This window comes from Sciurus vulgaris (assembly GCF_902686455.1).
Source record: "Sciurus vulgaris genome assembly, contig: HiC_scaffold_238_arrow_ctg1, whole genome shotgun sequence".
NCBI lineage: Eukaryota > Metazoa > Chordata > Mammalia > Rodentia > Sciuridae > Sciurus > Sciurus vulgaris.
In genome coordinates this window covers 3,323,893-3,345,988 of record NW_027632819.1, presented here as the reverse complement: position 1 = coordinate 3,345,988, position 22,096 = coordinate 3,323,893, and positions in this window count along the sequence as shown.

Here is a 22,096-nt window from a genome sequence, read left to right as displayed (position 1 = left end):
GTTGATATCAACATATATACCCCAGAGTCCATATCAATGAATCTACATCAATGTGCCAATATCAACAAATAAACCCCATATAGTCAGTATTGATGAATCTACCTCAATGTGTTGATATCAAAAACCTACACCAGTGTGTAGATATTAATGGATCTAACCCAATGTGTCATAATCCATGAATCTACACTGATTTCAATTTTGACAAATTTACACACGTGAGTAGATATTGTCAAACCTTCCCCATTAAGTCAATACTGATGTATCTATTTGAAGAATTGATATCAGCAAACCAATATTGAACAATATACACCAACAAGTCTATATCAACAAAACTACACCAATGAGTTGATATTGATGAATGAATGCCTGTGGGTCAATATCAACAAATCTATGCTGAAGAGTCCACATAGATGTTTCTTCACCAATGTGTCAATGTTGATGAATCTAAACCTTTGAGTCAATATTGATGAATCTGCACTCACATGTAGATATTCATGAATCTGCAGCTTTAAGGTGACATTGATAAATTTACACCTTCAAGTCAATATCAATGAATCTAGACCAATGGGTCAATATTAAGGAATCTACACTAATATGTTGATATTGTCAAACCTACCCAATTGAAACAACTTTGATAAATCTACCCCAATGGGTAGATATGGAAGAATATACCCCAATGATACAATATTGATGAATTTACACCAAAAAGTCAATATCAACAAATCTACCCTTAGGACAATAACATATCCAGAAGAGTTGATATTGATGAGTATACCTTGATGGTTCAGCATAAATGAAGCTATATCTATGAATCAATACTGATGAATCAATACTGACAATTCAATATCTGATGAATCAGCATAGATAGTTTAATATTAACAAATCTACACTGATAAGTGAATACAGATGAATCATCATCTACGGGTCAATGTCAATGAATCTACCCCATCATGTTGATATTGATGAATCTAACCCAATGGATTGATATGGATGGATGTACACTGAAGAGTCAATATCAATGAATCTGTTCCAAATGGTCAATATCAAAGAATCTACACCAATGAATCAATATCAATGAATGAACACCTATGATTGAATATCAGTGAATATATCCCATCAAGTTGATATTGAATGTTGTAACACAATGGATTGGTGTGGAGGAATCTACACAGACAAGTCAATAACAATGAATATGCACCAAAGAGTCAATATTGGCAAATATACTTTGAAGGGTCAATGCAGATGAATCTACCTTGATGGACTGATATTGGTGATTGTACATTAATGAGTCAATACTGATTATGTACACTGACAAGTTGATATCCACAAATCTACCCAACAGGTTGTCATCAATGAATTTACATCCTGTCATTGATAATGACAAATTAATAAAGAACAATTTACAACAAGTCAATATTTATGAATCTATATGCTTGTATCAATAGTGAAAAATCTACCCCAATGTGTTGATATGAACAAATCTAACCCAGTGGGTCAATATTGACCAAACTACATTGATGGGTCAATGTTGACAAATGTACCTTGACAGTTCAATATTGAATCTACCCCATAGATTTAATTTCAACAAATCAACACAAATGGGCTGATATCTGTAAATCTACACTGAAGAATCGATATCAAAAAATCTACCCTGATGGGTCAATAATGACGAATCTACATCAATGAGGAAATATCAACACATCAATATCAATGAATCTACCCAACAAGTTGATATTGATGAATCTACACTGATGTGTTGATACGGATAAATCTACCACTAGTTTGATATTGATAAATTTACCCCTATGTGTCCATATCAATAATTGTATGTTGTCAAGTCAATATTGATGAAACAACCCAATGAGTCAAACTTGATGAGTCTACACTGGCAAGTGGATATACATGGATCTACCCCAATGAATTGATTTTGACAAATCTAACCAATCAAACCAATCAAATCCAGATTGATAAATCTAACCCATTGAGTTGATATCAACAAATCTATCCCCATTGGTTGATATAGATGAATATACCCAAATGAGTATATTTCTGTGCAAAGTGGTGACAGGATGGGAGAGCAGTGATTGAGATTGTGGGTGTCTGATGACCTCAGGATTGTGGCATGACTGGTGCCTGGGAATTTTCCTGTGCAAGGGCACAGAATGTTTAGCTTCTGTGGTAAAACCCTGCATGAGGAGGCTCTGTTCAAGAGTCTTTTCAGCTCTAACCTTGATCTCAGTCACAAATCTTCTGGGAATAGAGGAACTCTTATGCTAGACAATTACAAAGTTTCACCAGTTCCATTACTGTGGCTACTACCCCAATGGGTTGATATGGATAAATGTATCTCCTGATGATTAAATATTAATGAGTCTTCCCCTATAGATACATATAATCAAATCCCCACCAATGGGTTGATAATGATGAATACACCCAGAAGATTTGATATTGAAAAATCTAAATTTTCAGGTGAATATCAAGGAATCTAAAATGACAAATCAATATTCACATATGAACATTGACTAATCTACCATGACTGGTTAATATTGATGAATCTACTATAAGGGTTGATATCAATTAATCTACACCAACAAGTAGATATTAATGAATCTACACTGATGGGTTGATATTGATCAATCTACCCCTATTGCTGCATCTATTTCCTGCCACTCTGACACTTGACATGGTCTGTTGGAATAAAGGACTCAACACTTGACACAGTTCTGTTGATTGGCCTCCCTCTTGGGGGACATAGGCATGGCATGTCTCCATGTGCAGTTGCCTTTCAATATTAATAATCAATATATCATTTATAAACTTATTGGAAAAACATTGGGAAGATTTTACTGTATTGGGACACAAAATAGTGCACAATAAAAATTTGGCAGTAGTACATAGATAAAATATATGAAAATAAACAATTGTAGCTGTGTTCAAGTTAAAAGGAGCCTGTGATTGCTTTAGTATAATAATAGATGGATAAAGAGGCATTCCTCTGAGCTTGGATGCAGTATTTAAACTTTGTTGCTTTCTTAGTTTCAATAGCTGATTCTAGAGATACTTTACATAATAAAAACATTTAGGTTAGTCATAAGTATAATTTGTGCTTTTCCTGTTTAGTCTAATTCTTTAAGAATCAGAATAAGATTGTAGTCTGCTATTATATGAAATTAGAATAGGCTAAATATTAACTATAAGTTGATTTCTTTGCCCTTTAATAATAGTAAGAGTTTCTCACTGTTAAACACTGGAGTTCATGGTGCGGTAGTTTCTTAGAAAATCTAACGATGTGTTTGTTCTGAAGGTTGAAGGCTGGCAGATCATGGTGCCCTCAGTTTAGCTGGGAGACAAGGTTGTTTTAGTTTAGCTGGGAGATGAGGTTATTTTAATCTAGTTGGGAAATAAGGTTGTTTTGGTCTAGGCTGTCATACAGAGAGAATGTGTACTTTGAGAAGCATAGATTGTACTATAGAAGGTTTTTCTTATTTTAAACTAACCATAAAATGATATGATCATTAGTAAAGAAAAATATCTATAAAAAGGCTGGCAGAAAAAATAAAGACAGATTCAGCCTCAGAACATCTGGTGTCTCTGTGTGCTGTTTCTCCATCATGCAGATGCCTCCCATCCACCTAGGACCACCAACCGTGCTAGGGCTGGACTCTGGCACCCTATGGGTTGATATTGATGAATCTACAATGATGAGCAGATATAGACTAATCAACACCAATGAGTAGATATTACCAAATCTACTCCATTGATTCAATATTGACAAATATCTAAATATCTAAATATCTAAACCAGAGTTTATTTCAATGAATCTAAACCTTCTTGTTGATATCAATGAATTTACACTTATGTGACAACATTGAAAATTCTACACCAATGTGTAGATATCAATGAATCTACCACAATGTGGTCTATATAGCCAAATCTAGACTGATGAGTTGATTTCAATGAATCTAACCAGTTGAGTTGATGTCAATGATTGAAACCATTTGAGTTGATATTGAGGAATATATTCAGTTAAGTCAATATGAAAAAATCTGCACCAATGAATCAATCTTGACAAATATGCACCAAAGAGTTAATATTGAAAAATCTACCCCAATGTGTAGTCAATGACAAATTTAACCCTAGGGGTAGATGAATGAATCTATATTAACCAATCAAAATTGGTACATCAATATTGAAAAATATACCCTGACAAGACAATATTTTTAAAGTATATATATATATATATATATATATATATATTTTAGACTGAGTTTTGATTCATTGTACACAAATGGGGTACAACTATTGTTTCTATGGTTGTACGCAATACATATTCACACCAATTGTGTAATCACACATGAACATATGGTAATAATGTCTGTCTCAGTCCACTATTTCTTTTTCCCTACCCCATCCCACCCCATTTTCCTCTACAAAATTCAAAGTGCCTCCATTCTTCCATTACCCCATGCCCCCCCTTTTATGTCTCATCATCCACTTATCAGATAAGGAAATCAGCCATTGGTTTTTGGGGATTGGCATATTTCACTAAGCATTATATCCTTCAACTCCATCCATTTGCCAGTAAATGCCATAATTTTATGCTTCTTTATGACTTAGTAGTATTCCATTGTGTATATATAGCACAGTTTCTTTATTCATTCATCAATTGAAGTGAATCTACATTGGTTACACAATCTAGCTATCATGAACTTAGCAGCTATAAACATTGATGTGACTGTGTCACTGTAGTATGCTGATTTTAAGTCCTTTGAGCTTAAACTGAGAAGTGGGAAAACTGCATCAAAGGATGGGTCCATTTCAAGTTGTCTGTGGAATCTCCATACAGTTTTCCAGAGTGACTGCACCAATTTTCAACCCCACCAGCAATGTATGAGTGAACCTTTTTCCCCACATCCACACCAACATTTATTATTGCTTGTGTTCCTAATAATTACCAATCTAATTGGAGTTAGATGAAATCTTAGGGTGGCTTTTAAATGCATTCCTCTAATTACTAGAGATAAGGTGTACTTTTTCATATATTTGTACATCATCTCTATTTCTTCTGTGAAGTGTGTACCCAGTTCCTTAGCCGATTTACTTATTGTGTTGTTTGTATTTTTGGTGCAAAATTTTGTAAGTTTTTCATACATTTTGGATATTAATGCTCTATCTGAAGTGAATGCAGAAAAGATTTTCTCCCAATCCATAGGCTCTTTTTTTCACATTATGGATTGTTTCTTTGTTGAGATAAGTCTTTTTAATTTGAATCCATCCCATTGTTTTGGACAACTGCTTTTATTTCTTGTGCTCTGGAAGCCTTTTTTAAAAAGTCTGGTGCTAAACTAACATGATGATTTAGGTGAAACATTTCTGGTCTATTTCCTAGGCTCTGAAACCACTTTGAGTTGAGTATTGTTCAGGGTGAGAGATAGAGGTGAAATTTCATTTTACTGCATATGGATTTCCAGTTTTCCCAGCACCATTTGTTGAAGAGACTATCTTTTTCCATTGCAAGTTTTTGGTACCTTTATCTAATATGAGATAACTGTACTTATGTGGGTTTGTCTCTGTGTCTTCTATTCTGTACCTTTGTTCTACCTGTCTATTTTGGTGCCAATACCATGTCATTTTTGTCACTATTGCTCAATAGTAGAGTTTAAGGTCTGGTATTGTGATACCTCCGTCATGACTCTTCCACCCAGAATTGTGTTGGTTATTCTTGGTCTTTTATGCTTCCAGATGAATTTCACGATGATTTCTCTATTTCTATGATGAATGTCTTTGAGATTTTAATTGGAATTGTGTTAAATATACATAGTGTCTTAGGAAGTGTGGCCAGTTTGACAATACAATTCTGCCTACACAAGAATATGGGAGATCTTTCTAAGTTTTTTAAAATTTCTTTCTTTTGAGTTCTGTAGTTTTCATTGCAGACATCTTTCATCTTTTTGTTAGATTGATTACCAAGTGTTTTATATTTTTTTGAGGATGTTGTGAATGCAGTAGTTTTCCTAATTTCACTTTCAGAAGATTCATCACTGATTAATAGAAATGCATTAGACTTATGTGTGGTGATTTTGTATCCTACTATTTTGCTGAATTCATTTATGAATTCAGAAATTCTGGTTCTAGAAGTCTTCTGGTGGAGTTTTATGGATCCTCTAAATATAACATCATATAGTCAGCAAATAATGATAGCTTGATTTCTTCTTTTCCTATTCATATCCCTTTAATTTCTTTGGTCTGCCTAATTGCTCGGGCTAGTTTTTCATGGATGATGTTGAATAGAAGTGGCAAAAAAAGGGCATCCATGTCTTTTTCCAGGTTTTAAAGGGAATAGTTTCAGTGTTTCTCCATTAAGAATGATGTTTTCTGTGGGCTTTGACTAGATAACCTTTACAATGTTGGGGAATATTCCTACTATTCTATTTTATCTAGTGATATGAGCATAAAAGGGTGTTGCATTTTATTGAACGTTTTTTTCTGCACCAATTGAAACAATCATATGCTTCATAACTTTAAGTCTATTGATGTGATGAATTACATTTATTGATTTCCAGATGTTGAAAAAACCTTTCATCCCTGGAATTAATGCAACTTGATTGTGGTGAACTATCTTCTTAATAATATTTTTATGTGATTTTCCAAAAATTTTTTAAGAGATTTCCTATCTATGTTCACCAGAAATGTTGGTCCAAAGTTTTCTTTCCTTGATGCATGTTTTTCTGCAATTGGTTTCAGGGTGATCCTGGCTTCATAGAATGAATTTGGAAGAGTTTCCTCCATATTTTAAGGAATTCTTTGAGGAGTATTGGTATAAGTTCTTCTTTGAAGTTCTTGTAGAACTCAGCTGAGTATCTGTCTGATTCCAGGATTTTCTTGGTTTCCAAGTTTTTGGATGGCTTCTTCTATTTATTGCTTGAAATTGATCTTTTTAAATTGTGTATGTCCTCTTGATTCAATATGGGAGGATCATGTGTCTCTATAAATTTTTCAATGTCTTGAAATTTTCTGTTTTGTTGAAGTATAGATTTTCAAAGTAGTTTCTAATTATGTTATATATTACAATGGTGTTTGTGGTAATATTTCCTTTGTTTTTTTTTTTTTTTTTTTTTTTTTTTTTTTTTTTTTCAGTGCTGGGGATTGAAACCAGGGTCTTGTGCTTGCAAGGCAAGCACTCTACAAATTAAGCTATATCCCTAGCCTGATATTTCCTTTTTCATCATGAATTTTTTATTTTAAATTTTCTAACTCATTCTCTTTAATACTGTGGCTAAGTGTTTATCTATTTTGTTTACTTTTTCAAAGAACAAACTTTTTGTTTCATTAATTTTTTGAATTGTTCCTTCAATTTCAATTTCATTGATTTCAGCTCTGATTTTAATTATTTCCTGTCTTCTACTACTTTGGCTTGAGATGTAGTGTTAGGTCGTTTAGTTTTTGACTTTTTATTCTTTACTTTAATGCACTGCATGCAATGAATTTTCCTCTTAGTACTGCTTTCATAGTGTCCCAGAGATTTTGATGTGTTGTATTGTCATTCTCATTTACTCCTAATTTTTTTATCTCCTCACTTATATTTTCTGTTATCCATGCTACATTAAGTAGCATATTATTTACTCTCCAGATGTTGAAGTAGTTTCTGTTTTTAATTTTATTTGCTCATTCATGGATAAAATATATGTGTTTTAGGTTGTTGTTGATTGTGTTATTGAGTTGTATGGGTTCTTTGTTCAGTTTTTGTTTGTAATATCTATCCAGTGATGAGAGCAGTGTGTTGAAGTCACCCAGAATTATTGTGTTGTGGTCTATTTGGTTCCTGTAATTGGGAAGAATTTCTTTGATGTACATAGATGTGCTGTTATTTGGAACACAAATATTTAGAATTTTTATGTCTTCCTGAATGATGGTTCCCTTCAGCAGTAAGAAATGTTCTTCCTTAACCCTTCTGACTAACTTTGACTTGAAGTCCACTTTACCTGAGTAATTCCCACTTTTTCCTGAGTCTATATGCATGGTATGTTTTTTCCCATCCATTCACCTTTAGTATGTGGATGTCTTTTCCTATGTGATGAGTCTCTTGAAGACAGCATATTGTTGGGTCTTTCTTTTTAACCCAATCTGCCAGTCTACACTTTTTGATTGATAAGCTTAGGCCAGTAACATTCAGGATTATTATTGAGATATGATTTGTATTTCTGGTAATTTTGACTTATATTTTATTTTTAATGTGTTTGGCTTTCCTTTTTTTGGCTTTACCTTTAAGGTACTTCCTCCTGTTGCTGACTTAAAATGTTGTTTTCATTTTCTACTCATCACGGTATATTTTGCCGAGAATGTTCTGTAGCACATGTTTTCTATTTGCAAATTATTTTAACATTTGTTTATCATGAAAGGATTTTATTGTATTCTCAAATCTGAAAGTTAGTTTTGCTGTGTATAAGATTCTATTTTGGTAACCATGTTCTTTAAGAGCTTGAAAAAAAGCTGTTCCAGGCCCTTCTAGCATTTAGGGTATGGGGTGAAAAATCTGATGCTGATGATATCTGTATTGTTTTCTCCCTATATGTAATCTGATGCTTTTCTCTTGCAACCTTTAAAATTCTATTTTTATTTGAATGTTAAGCATTTTCATTATAATATGACTTGGTGTGGATCTGTTGCAATTTTGTACATTTGGTATTCTGTAAGCCTTTTTTTTTTTTTTTCAGTGCTGGGGATTGAACCCAGGGCCTTGTGCTTGCAAGGCAAGCAGTCTACCAACTGAGCTATCTCCCCAGCCCTCTGTAAGTTGTATTTTGCCCCAGCCCGCAGGACATCAACGGGTACCTGGAGGGGGGGTGCTAGGATTGAGAGAGACAAGAGACATGAGAAATGGAGACAAGACAAAAGCCTGATCAAGTCTCATTTATTAGAGGAATAAACACAGTTAATATAAAGTACAGAAACCAATCAGAGTAAAGCATGCGAAGGCAAGACTAGTCTCATGCCAGAACTCCAATAAGGAAGTGTAGTTGTCCAATCATGAAGCACCACGCAATCTAGTCTGATGCACCTGGTATAGTCTGACAGGTGTGTAAACAGGTAATGGCACGCCCCGCCAGCATCTGGCAAGTGCCATCTTAGCTCAGCATGAGGCGAGGCAGGGGGAGTGACCATGGGTCAAGGTGCCTGACCATGAGCCAAGGTGCGTGACCATGAGCCAAGGCGCGTGACCTTGAGGCAAGGCAGGGCGCATGACCTGCCGGCTCCGGACAGGTCCCCTTTTTTTTTATAGAGCTGGAGTGACAATCCCTCAGGAACTGCGCCTGTCTTAGGTTGTCCGTGCCAGAGCAACATCCTTACCCATCATTGGATAATGAGGCTCTAGCCCTCATTTCCTGTCTTAGGTTGGTATACACTCCCACGAATCTTACCCATCATTGGCTGACCAGTTCAGCACACAGTGGTGATGGTCTATTACAATCTAATATTGATCAAATGTTGCACCATCACAATCCATCATCTCCAGCCGATGGTAATGAACCTGAATAGGTTTTGCCTGTATAGCCTCAATTTGAGCTTTGATGAAAGCTATAATCTTGTTGAATATCAAAGGACCTATAGATATGACTAGTAGCAAGCAAAGGAGGGGACCTAAGAAGGGAAGGAGATAGGGAAGGAGTCCACTGAATCCAGTCCATAGTGGATTATCAGCCAGTGCTCGTTGGCATTTTTCTAGGTATTCTTGCAGCTGTTTGATCTTGTCCTTAACGATTCCTGACTTGTTGGCATAGAAACATCACTTCTCCTGCAAAGCCAAACAAATGCCTCCCTGTTCGGCAGTTAGAAGGTCTAAACCTCTTCTATTTTGTAGGACCACTTCTGCCAAGGAATCTACCTGATCTTGAAGATCTTGTATGGTGCTTGAGAGTATCTGTACATCAGAAATCAATTGTCTGGATAATTTAGTATATTGAGTAAGAGAGACCCCCAAACCAGCAGTACCTGAGGCCACTGCTGTATTTATTCCAAGTCCTGCAAGTAGAGGAATGAAAGTTACAGTGCGTTTAGGTCACCCTGTAATGTAGTCAATTGTTGGTACAGGGACAGGCTCATCTCCTGGAATAATGTCTACATCTGGGAGTAAGGCAGCTAAGACACATAGTCCAGTCCAGTTGATAGGCAGTTGAGTAAAAGCCTTATTACCTCCACAAACAAACACAGTGCCATTGGGGGGCACAATGGCTGTGAAAGATTGAATGTCTCAGAACAACCACTAAAGGTTATAGTCCCTACATCTAAATCCCAGGCATTATTATAGCCAGGTAAAAAAAAGCAAGTAGTATTGGAGTACATGAATGGCTGTCCTAGAAATGGTGGAGTCGGTAAGCAATTTCTACCAAGAAAACTGGACCAAGACACATCAAGATTGGTCGTAGACTTATAACTTATCACTGTGAGGTTGGTAGCAGAGTTATTTCTATAATCAATTGGGATAGCTAGTGGAACAGGATATCCTTGCTGAAGGCAAAGCCAACAATCTACAGTCAAGGGAGAGTTAGACCAATTAAGCAAGGCGTGAGTGGCCTCAAGGATATCATATGTGGCAGGGTCTATCTCAGAAGGTCTGTGCTTGTGTAATGCTAATGGGTGATATAACAGACTGGGATGCAGTTCCTCGTACATCTGTTGAATTTTTTCATGGACTTGCTTGGCTCTATTAGAATCTTGGGGGCCTCTTCCATCAGACACATGTAGGGGTGCCATAGTAGACCAGCAAACTGTTTTCCCCACTAGGTCTGCAGGACATGAGGCAACACTTAATTTTCCAGGATTATTAGACCAATCATCTCCAGTTGATCCTGGATGGGACTTTATTAATGTAGTAGTAAAATAGGTTTTGTTCCCTGAAGAACAGGACTGAGCTGAGGAATAACAAGAGCTATGAAGTGTGAAAGGTCGTGCACGAACAAGGTGTATATTTGCCATTAACTGAGGGAATAATCTGTGGTTTTTTGATACAGTACCACAGTGTATGTGTCATCCAAAATGCAATGTGACTGCCACAATCTATCTCTATGCGTTGTTTCAGGAGATTACCGATGTATGACAGCTTGTAACTTGCCTCATCAGTACTCATTATAAATCCTCCCTCACACTTACATGGTTTGTTTTTGAGCTTCAGTAAATACTCACGAGCCTTAGCAGGGTCCTCAAACCCTGCATGGCTGTAGGAGAGCAGTGAACAGGCAGCCATCCTCCAGAGAAGCAATGTTTTGTTCATTCCTTTGGAAGGAATAGAAAAGACTCTCAGGGATGATTTTTATCCCTGGAGGAGGTAACTTCATTAACTTGGCGTACAAGGCACTCTGGCAGTCATCTGGCTGCATCAGCTTTTTGAGAGAAGATGCAGACTGAACCTCGACCCCAGATTAAGACTGGGTCTGGACCATGCCATGAACCATCCAATGGATCTTTCCATTTTACCATGGCAAAATGCTTTTGAGATTCTGGGTGCCAGAAACGATCAGCAGCAGATTTCCCATGATCATCCATTTTTAAAAAATTGAGAATGAGTAAAGCATGATTGAGTATATTATGGGGAGAACCCTTGATTGGGTACCATTCCCCCGTTTTATTTTATCAATAGTAGTTTTAAGAGAGAGATGTGCTCTCTCAACCATTCCTTGACCTTGAGGATTATAAGGAATTCCGGTGACATGTTGAATTTGTAATTTTTCACAAAATATTTGGAGGGTGTTTGCTGTATATCCAGGGCCATTATCTGTTTTAATTTGTTTAGGTATGCCCAAGACTGAGAAGCAATGTAATTGATGGGCAACGTGTTTTGTTGCTTCTCCAGCCTGAAGTGTAGCCAATATAAATCCACTAAATGTATCTAGGCAAACATGAATATATTTTAGATTACCAACCTCTAAAAAATGGGTAACATCCATTTGCCACACCATGTTAGGAACAAGGCCTTTAGGATTAACTCCTAGATGTGGAACTGGTAGATGAGTAGCACATGTGGTACAGCCTTTTACAATTTGCCTTGCTTGTTCCCTAGTGATTTTATAGAGTAACCTAAGAGAGTGGGCATTTAAATGATGTAGGATATGAGTGTCTTGAGCTTGCTTAATATTATCTGAAAAAGCTACTGCAACCATTTTGGTGGCTGTGTCAGCAATTCTGTTACCCTTAACTAATGGCCCTGGAAGGCCAGAGTGAGCTCTGATGTGTCCAATAAACAAAGGCTCCCCTCTATTATGGATGAGTGTCTGACATTGAAGGAACAGTGATGCTGTTTTAGAAACATGTCTGATCTGAGAGACTGTTTCAAGGAGTGGTACCGAGTGCGCAAAGTAGGCACTGTCTGTGTAGATATTAAGGGTTTGACTGGGAAAGGCAGATAAAACTGCAATAAGAGCCTGTAATTCAACAAGTTGGGCAGATGTACATTTTGTCTGGAAAGTGACAGTTCTATCAAGGAAGGTGTAAGCAGCTGTTCCTGTGGATGATCCATCAGTAAAGACAACAAGAGTGTTGTGTAAAGGCTCCCTTCTAATAATACAAGGGAACACAAAAGGATGTAGTTTGCAAAACTGAACCAATTTATTTGGTGGATAATGATTATCTATATCACCTGTGAATGAGGCACAAGCTATAGGTCAGGTGTCAGTATTTTGTAACAGCCAATTGACCTGAGATTGGGTGCAGTGTTGAATAATCTTATATGGCTCTATTCCAAAATAGTTTCTAGAATCTTCTCTCCCCATGATAATCAGATCAGCTACTGCATCATAATAAGGCAATAGCACTTTTTTGGGTGAGGAAGGAAGATGAATCCACATAATAGGATTATCTTGCCAGAAAAGACCCGTTGGAGTGATGGAAGTATTAAATATAATGAGCGTTAAGGGATGAGAATAATCAATATTGGTAACAAAATGACCTGCAATAGCATCCTCCACCTTTTTAAAAGCAGCTAATGCATCAGGAGATACAGTCCTGGATGATTGTGGATTAGGGTCTTCTTTTAATATCTCAAACAATGGTTTTAACTCCCCTGTGGTTAATTTAAGATATGGTCGAAGCCAATTTATATCACCTAGAAGTTTCTGGAAGTCATTAAGTGTATTTAAATGATCTCTCCTGATTTTTGCCTTTTGATTAATAATCCTAGGCCCATTGAGCAGGAAACCCAGGTAAGTATAAGGGTCTTGTAGCTGAACTTTTTCTGGAGTAATTTGTAGTCCTACTGCAGTCAGCTGCTGTTTAAGTTGTGTGAGACATAGTAATACCTGTTCTCCTGATTGTCCTGCTATGAGTATATCATCCATATAATGAATAATATACACTTGTTTCCAAGAATCTCTAATAGGCTGTAAGGCACGAGCAACAAATTTTTTGGCATAAGGTTGGACTATTAGTCATTTCTTGTGGCAATACTTTCGACTGATATCTTTTCATAGGTCCTCTAAAATTTATTGATGGTAGACTAAAAGCAAATCTTTTTTGATCATCTACATGTAGAGGGATAGTAAAAAAAAACAGTCTTTGAGGTCAATAATTACCTTAAAATATCCTTGAGGGATGGCTACAGGAGATGGCAGCCCTGGTTGCAGGGCTCCCATGAGCACCATAGTGACATTGACAGCCCTTAAGTCCTGTAGTAATCTCCATTTACCAGATTTTTTCTTAATTACAAATATAGGAGTATTCCAAGGGGAATTAGTCTCTATGATATGTCCGGCTGTTAGCTGTTCCTGCACTAACATTCGAGCAGCTTCAAGTTTTTCAGAAGTTAGCGGTCATTGATCAACCCAAACTGGTTCATCTGATTTCCAAGTTATTGGTTCTGCACACAGTTGGGGTGCAGGCATGTCAATGGCCGAAATCAAAAATTTCCCAAACCTTTTCTGTCAATCTGTCCTACATTGGGAATGGGATGTAAAATACCATTTTTGGCCTTTCCTAGCCCTTTTCCTGGTGTATATCCCTGAGATAGCATTTGGGCAGCAACCGTTTCATTGGGGTTGCACATGATTACTTTCATCTGAGATAATAGGTCTCTTCCCCACAAATTAACCGGCAAATGAGGTATGATATAAGGCTTAATGAGACCTGTGTTTTTTTCTTTGTCTCTTCAAGTGAGGTATTTAGAACTCTGCTTTGGATTTGTACTTTGACCAATACCCATAAGATTAGTCATAGTTTCTGTGGTAGGCCAAGAAGAAGGCCAATTCTCTTGCTTAGTTATGGTCATATCTGCTCCTGTATCTATTAGACCTGTAAAGGACTTGCCATCTAGCCATAAGGTCAAAGAAGGTTTTAGATCAGTTATGTGTTGTATCCAATATACATTAGAGGATCCAAAACTTCCATTTCCTCTCCTAGGATTTTGAACTGGGTGTTTGGTTTGAACTAATGGTAACAATATCAGTTGTGCTATTCTTTCACCCTGAGTAACAGTAATAATGTTGTTATCTGTTTTAGCCATGATCTTAATTTCTCCCAAGAAATCTTGATCTACAACTCCTGGGAGTACTTGTAAACCTTTCATGGTAGAACTACTTCTTCCTAAAATTAAGCCAAAATAACCTGAGGGCAAGGGCCAAAAATTCCAGTATTCAAGGCTTGAGGGCCCATGTCAGGAGTTAATACGACATGGGAAGTGGAACTGAGGTCCAATCCTGCGCTCCCTGGGTTTGCTCTACTGAGGTATGAAATGGATTGTTGTTGCTGCTGTTGGCTGGAATGAAACTGATTGCCCCATATGCTTGTTTTGGGGCCTGAGGCTGGCCCCTCCTCCCATTTCCCTGATGTGGCAGAAGGGGATTTCCCTGATTGTCTCTTTTGGACTTGCATTCATTAGCCCAATGTTTTCCTCTCTTGCACCTAGGGCAGAGACCAGGTATTTTAGCCTCAAGAGTTTTTTGTAAATCTGATCTGCAGTCTTTGGCAAAGTGTCTGCCCTTGCCACATTTAAAACAGGCCCTTTTGTTTTTGTCTTTATTATTAAGAAAATCCCTCACTGTCTGTCCACTAAAATCAGCTGCCATTGGTAAGCCCTGTTGATAAGAAGGTTCTATATCTGAGCACAGACGAATATATCCTGTTAAATCTGTCTTCTTTCTGTATGGTCTTATAGCGGCTTGGCATGCAGGATTGGCATTTTCATAAGCAAGTTGCTTGACATAGTCAAGACCTGCATCAGAACTGCCAAAAATATGACCAGCCATTGTTATAAGTCTGTGAACAAAGTCAGCAAAGGGCTCATAATGGCCTTGTTTGACTCCTGTAAGAGACATGCTGATGTTTCCCTTAACAGGCAATTTTCTCCAGGCCTTAGTGGCTGCCGCCTGTATCTGAGCATACGCTCCAGGGTCATACTGCATCTGATTGTCTGTGGTTTCATAATCACCTAGTCCAGTGAGCATATCAAAAGTCCACCCATTTCCTGCTTGTTGATTTCTTTTAGCTGTCTCTTTGCAATTTTCAAAATATTCAGACTTCCAAAGCAAGAAGTCACCTCCAGTCAGGGTGGCTCTAACTAAAATATTCCAATCCTGTGGTGTTAACCAATTTTCTGCTATGGAGTCTAAAATAGCAAGGGTGTATGGCACTCCATACTGAGAAACAGCAGTTTTTAATTCTTTTATGATAGTAAAATCAAAGCCAGTGTGGTGCCTCCAGGGTTGTCCGTGGTTATCCCTTGCCTCAGTAACAGGGAAAGCACTTAGTAGAAGGGATTTTAAATCCTTGTTGATTAAGGGAACTCCTCCTCTTGGACACTGTTATCCAGATAGAATTTGAGGGTGAATATCCCTTTTAAATCCATCCATCAGGACTGGGCACTGATTCATTGCCTGTCTTTAATTTTTGTAACCTGGTAATCAGAGCTTGGTATTGTTCCTCTAGATTTATTTGTTCCTCCAAATGTTTAATTTTTTCTTTAAGGTCTTCCTTTGGATCTATCACCACCATTGCCATAGGAGCAGAGTGTGTGCGATAGGGAGGTGGATATGAGAAAACGGACTGTCCTTGTTTAAGCGGGCAGTCAGGAGTAGGATATTTCGAGTCTTCCTCATTTATTTGGTCCAAATCAACTTCCTCATCATCTGTTTTATTCTCGTTTGAAGGGTCTTTAAAACGAGTCAATGAAGGATAAATTTTAGGTGGAGCTTCGTTCTGATGTTGAGTTTTCTTTTTAACATCTGTGCTGCCTGCATCTGGAAAAGGACTTGTAACTTCCTCATCTTCACTCTCAAGGGAAATAAGATCTACCTCTCCCTTTTCCTTGGAGGGCCCTCCCTGAAGATCCTGTTTTGATGCTGCTTTTAAAATGTCCTCTCTCTGAGTAACTGCTGCTGGTATATCAGAATTATTTGTTGTATGTTCTAAAAGTTCCTTTATGAGACTCCAGTAAGCAAAAGCTGTAACAGAAACTTTATCTGGGCCAAACATTCTATGAATATCTCCCAAAGCATCTCCCACCCTATTCCAACTTCTTATATTAATGTTTCCTTCTTGTGAGAACCACGGACAGGTGTCCTTAATAAGGTCAAAAACTTAAAAAGATCATTACCTTTAACCTTTACTCCCCATGTCTTTAAAGCTTCTTTTAATTGCTTAACAAATCCTTTATGCTTACTTAATTCTTGTCCCATAGTTAGGCGCCATCTTAGCTCAGCATGAGGAGAGGCAGGGGGCGTGACCATGAGTCAAGGCATGTGACCATGAGCCAAGGCGCATGACCTTGAGGCAAGGCAGGGCGCGTGACCTGCCGGCTCTGGACAGTATTTGATTTTCCATTTCATTCTTTAGGTTAGGGTAATTTTTGGATATTATTTCATTAAAAAGGTTATTTATTCCTTTGGGTTGAATCTCTGTGCCTTCCTCAATCCCAACAATTTTTAAATTTGGTGTTTTCATGGTATCCCATATTTCTTCGATATTCCATTCATGATTTCTTACCATATTCTCTGTTTGGTCAACTTTATTTTCAAAACTAAATATTTTGTCTTCATTTTGTGAAGTTCTGTCTTCCAAGTGCTCAAGTCTGTTAGTGATGTTTCCACTGAGTTTATTTGGTCTGTTGCCAGCATAGTTATAGAATTTTGGGTAAGTTTGACAAACAGAGCTGTAACCAAGTTTTCTGGAGTACATTCTAAACCCATCTGGGCTCAGATTTGTTGAGTAGATGTTAATTTTTTTTTTATATTTCTCCAAGTCACCAGATGATTAGAAGACAGAGAGTCTCGGGCACAGCGCTGGGACTCCGAGCAACCACTGGGGCTCCGGCGGCTGCCAAGGGGAGGAGTGGCAAGGAGAGCTGTGTGGACTCAGAACACCGGGGCCTGCCCTGAGGAGGAGGAGGAACATGGCCACTTGGATTCAGAGTGACTGCACCAGAGCTACAGGCGGTTGCCAGAGGAGAAGCTCCGTGGCGAGCTGTTTGGACTCAGAATGACTGCTTCTGAACACCGGGGCCTGCCCTGAGGACGAGGAGGAGGAAGAGGAGCACGGCTGCTTGGATTCGGGGTGACTAAACCAGAGCTACAGGCGGTTGCCAGAGATGGGGCTGCGTGGTGAGCTGTTTGGACTCAGACCACTTCTGAACACCGGGCCTGCCCAGAGGAGTAGGAGGAGGAGGAGGAGGAGGAGTGTGGCGGGTTGTTTGGACACGCAGTGACTGCATTAGTGCTCCAGGAGGCCGCTCAGAGGAGAAGGCGAGTGGTGAGTTGTTTGGACTTAAAGGGACAGCTCCTGAACACAGGGGGGCTGCCTGGAGGAGAAGCGTGGTGGGTCGCTTGGTCTTGAGTGGCCACACCAGAGCTCCGGGTGGTTGCCCAGAGGACGCGTGCAGCGGGTCACGTGGATTCAGAGCCAATCAGAGCGACCGCTCCTGAACACCCGGGGGGTTATCTGGAGAAGGAGAAGGAACGGGGACGGTCACTTCGACTCGGAGTGATTGATTGCCCAGGGCTACGGGTGGTTGGTGGGAGGAGGCACGAAGTGAGTTTCTTGGACTCCTAGTGACCGCACCGGAATACTGGGCGGCAGTCTGGAGGAAGAGGCGTGTGGCGGGTCTCTGCGACTCAGAGCAATTGTACGGGGCCCCAGGTGGCTGCTCAGAGGAGGGGCTGCATAGCCAGGCGATTAGGTGCAGAGCAGGGTCCCAGGATCTAGGAGGCTTCTTGGTGGAAGAGCCGCACAGAGACAGGCTTAGGGCGGAGCGAAGGTTCCAGGCCTGTGGGCAGATTCTCTGAGGAGGGGCAGCCTAAGGAGATTCATCTGCAAAGGGTGAGGCTCCCAGGCCCAGGAGGTAGGGCCGGGCCCCTGGGAACTTTGCAGAGGAAGGCAGCCCAGCCCAGGCGGTAGCCGTAAATTGAGGGGAACCTCTAGGAGGGAACTGACCGGCAAGACCTCCCCACCGGGTGAGTCTTCCCTGCCAGGTGAGGTTTCCCCACAAGGACGGTAAAACCAGACACTCAGGCCCAAACAGGCCTTGCCTCAGCCCGCAGCCTAGGTCCCCTTTGGATGACCATTGGTCAACAAGTGGAGGCACCTCTGCCCACTAGCAGGGAATATAAGCCACCTGAAGGCCACCACTCCTAGAGAGGCAGCTTCCTTGTGGAGCACCGCATTATCAACTTCCTCCAAGACTTCAGCCTACTGAAGGCTAAGGGGGGATATGTATAGAAATCTTCAAGGACATTGTAAGTCAATAGAGGAAATCTGCAGTATCTCAGCCGTCCACTGATATCTGAACAGTATGAGAAAACAAGGAAAGAAAATGCTGCAAATAAATCTAGATGTTACATCATTAAAAACCAATGACAGCATGGCAGAAGAAATGACAGAAAAGGAATTCAGAATGTACATAATTAAAATGATCAAAGAAACAAACAATGAGATGAAAGAGCAAATGCAAGCATTGAATGATCACACCAATCGACAGTTAAAAGAGCAAATACAGGAAGCAACAGATCATTTCAATAAAGAGTTAGAGATATTGAAAAAAAAACCAAACAGAAATCCTTGACATGAAGGAAACAATAAACCAAATTAAGAACTCCATAGAAAGCATATCCAATAGGATAGAACACCTGGAAGACAGAACATCAGACATTGAAGACAAAATATTTAACCTTGAAAACAAAGTTAAACAAATAGAGAAGATGGTAAGAAATCATGAACAGAATCTAAAAGAACTATGGGATATCATGATAAGGCCAAATTTAAGAATTATTGGGATTGAGGAAGGCCTAGAGAAACAAGCCAAAGGAATGAACAATTTGTTCAATGAAATAATATCAGAAAATTTCCCAAATCTGAAGAATGAAATGGAAAATCAAGTTCAAGAGGCTTATAGGACTCCAAATACACAAAATTACAACAGACCCACACTAAGGCACGTGATAATGAAAATACCTAACATACAAAATAAAGACAGAATTTTAAAGGCTGTGAGAGAAAAGAACCAAATTACATTCAGGGGGAAACCAATACGGATATCAGCAGACTTTTCAATCCAGACCCTAAAAGCTAGAAGGGCCTGGAACAAAATTTTTCAAGTCCTGAAAGAAAATGGATGCCAACCAAGAATCTTATACCCAGCAAAACTTACCTTCAAATTTGACGATGAAATAAAATCCTTCCATGATAAACAAAAGCTAAAAGAATTTACAAAAAGAAAGCCAGCAATACAGAACATTCTCAGCAAAATATTCCATGAGGAAGAGATGAAAAACAAAGAAGCAAATCAGCAAAGGGAGGAATTATCCTAAAGGAATTGTCAAATAAAGGAGGAAACAAGTAGTGTCAAACAAATAAATAAACAAAATTTAAAAAATGAACCAAATGACCGGGAAACCAAATCATTTCTCTATAATAACCCTGAATGTTAATGGCCTGAATTCATCAATCAAAAGACATAGACTGGCAGACTGGATTAAAAAGAAAGATCCAACAATATGTTGCCTGCAAGAGACTCACCTCATAGAAAAAGATACCCATAGACTAAAGGTGAAAGGAAGGGAAAAAACACAACCATGCACATGGACTCAGCAAAAAAGCTGGAGTATCCATCCTCATTTTCGATAATGTGGACTTCAAGCCAAAGTTAGTCAGAAGGGATAAAGAAGGTCATTTTATACTGCTTAAGGGAAGCATAAATCAGCAAGATATAACAATCATAAACATCTATGCCCCAAACAGTGGCTCATCCATGTATGTCAAACAAATCCTTCTCAATTTCAGAAACCAAATAGACCATAACACAATAATACTAGGTGATTTTAACACGCTTCTCTCACCACTGGACAGATCTTCCAGACAAAAATTGAACAAAGAAACCATAGATCTCAATAACACAATCAATAATTTAGACTTAACGGACATTTATAGAATGTACCATCCAACCAAGAGTGAATACACTTTCTTCTCAGCAGCACATGGATCCTTCTCTAAAATAGACCATATATTATGCCACAAAGCTAATGTTAGCAAATACAAGAGGATAGAGACACTACCATGTATTCTATGGGATCATAATGGATTGAAGTTAGAAATAAATGAAAGAGTAAAACACAGAAACTATTCCAACATCTGGAGATTAAACAATATGCTATTATATGATGAATGGATAACAGAAGATATTAGGAAGGAAATTAAAAAATTCTTAGAGGTAAATGAGAACAAAGAAACATCATATCAAAATCTCTGGGACACTATGAAAGCAGTATTTAGAGGGAAATTTATTTCATGGAGCGCATTTAATAAAAGAAGTAAAACTCAACAAATAAACGACCTAACACTACAGCTCAAAGCCCTAGAAAAAGAAGAACAGAACAGCACCAAAAGTAGTAGAAGACAGGAAATAGTTAAACTCAGAGCTGAAATCAATGAAATTGAAACAAATGAAACAATACAAGAAATTGACAAAATAAATAGTTGGTTCTTCGAAAAAATGAACAAAATTGATAAACCTTTAGCCACACTAACAAAGAGAAGACGAGAGAAAACCCAAATCACTAAAATTCGGAATGAACAAGGAAATATCACAACAGACAGGATTGAAATACAAAACATAATTAGAAGCTACTTTGAAAATCTATACTCCAACAAAATAGAAAATTTCGAAGACATCAACAGGTTTCTAGAGACATATGAATTGCCTAAACTGAACTAGGAGGACATAAACAATTTAAATAGACCAATTTCAAGTACTGAAATAGAAGAAGTCATCAAAAGCCTACCAACAAAGAAAAGTCCGGGACCAGATGGGTTCTCATCCGAGTTCTACAAAACCTTTAAAGAAGAGCTCATTCCAATACTTCTCAAAGTATTCCATAAAATAGAAGAGGAGGGAACCCTCCCAAATTCATTCTATGAAGCCAATATCACACTGATACCTAAACCAGACAGAGACTCATCAAGGAAAGAAAATTTCAGACCAATATCCTTAATGAACATCGATGCAAAAATTCTCAACAAAATTTTAGCAAATTGCATACAAAAAAATATTAAAAAGATAGTGCACCATGATCAAGTGGGCTTCATCCCAGGTATGCAAGGTTGGTTCAACATCAGGAAATCAATAAACCTAATTCACCATATTAATAGACTTAAAGTCAAGAATCACATGATTATTTCAATAGATGCAGAAAAAGCATTTGATAAAATACAGCACCCCTTCATGCTCAAAACACTAGAAAAAATAGGGATAGTGGGAACATTCCTTAACATTGTAAAGGCCATTTATGCTAAGCCCATGGCTAATATCATTCTAAATGGTGAAAAACTGAAAGCATTCCCCCTAAAAACTGGAACAAGGCAGGGATGCCCTCTTTCACCACTTCTATTCAACATCGTTCTTGAGACTCTGGCCAGAGCAATTAGACAAACCAAAGAAATTAAAGGGATATGAATTGGAAAAAAGAACTCAAACTATCCCTGTTCGCTGATGACATGATTATATATTTAGAGGAACCTGGAAATTCCACCAGAAAACTCTTAGAACTCATAAGTGAATTCAGTAAAGTAGCAGGTTACAAGATCAATGCCCATAAATCCAACGCATTTTTATACATAAGTGATGAAT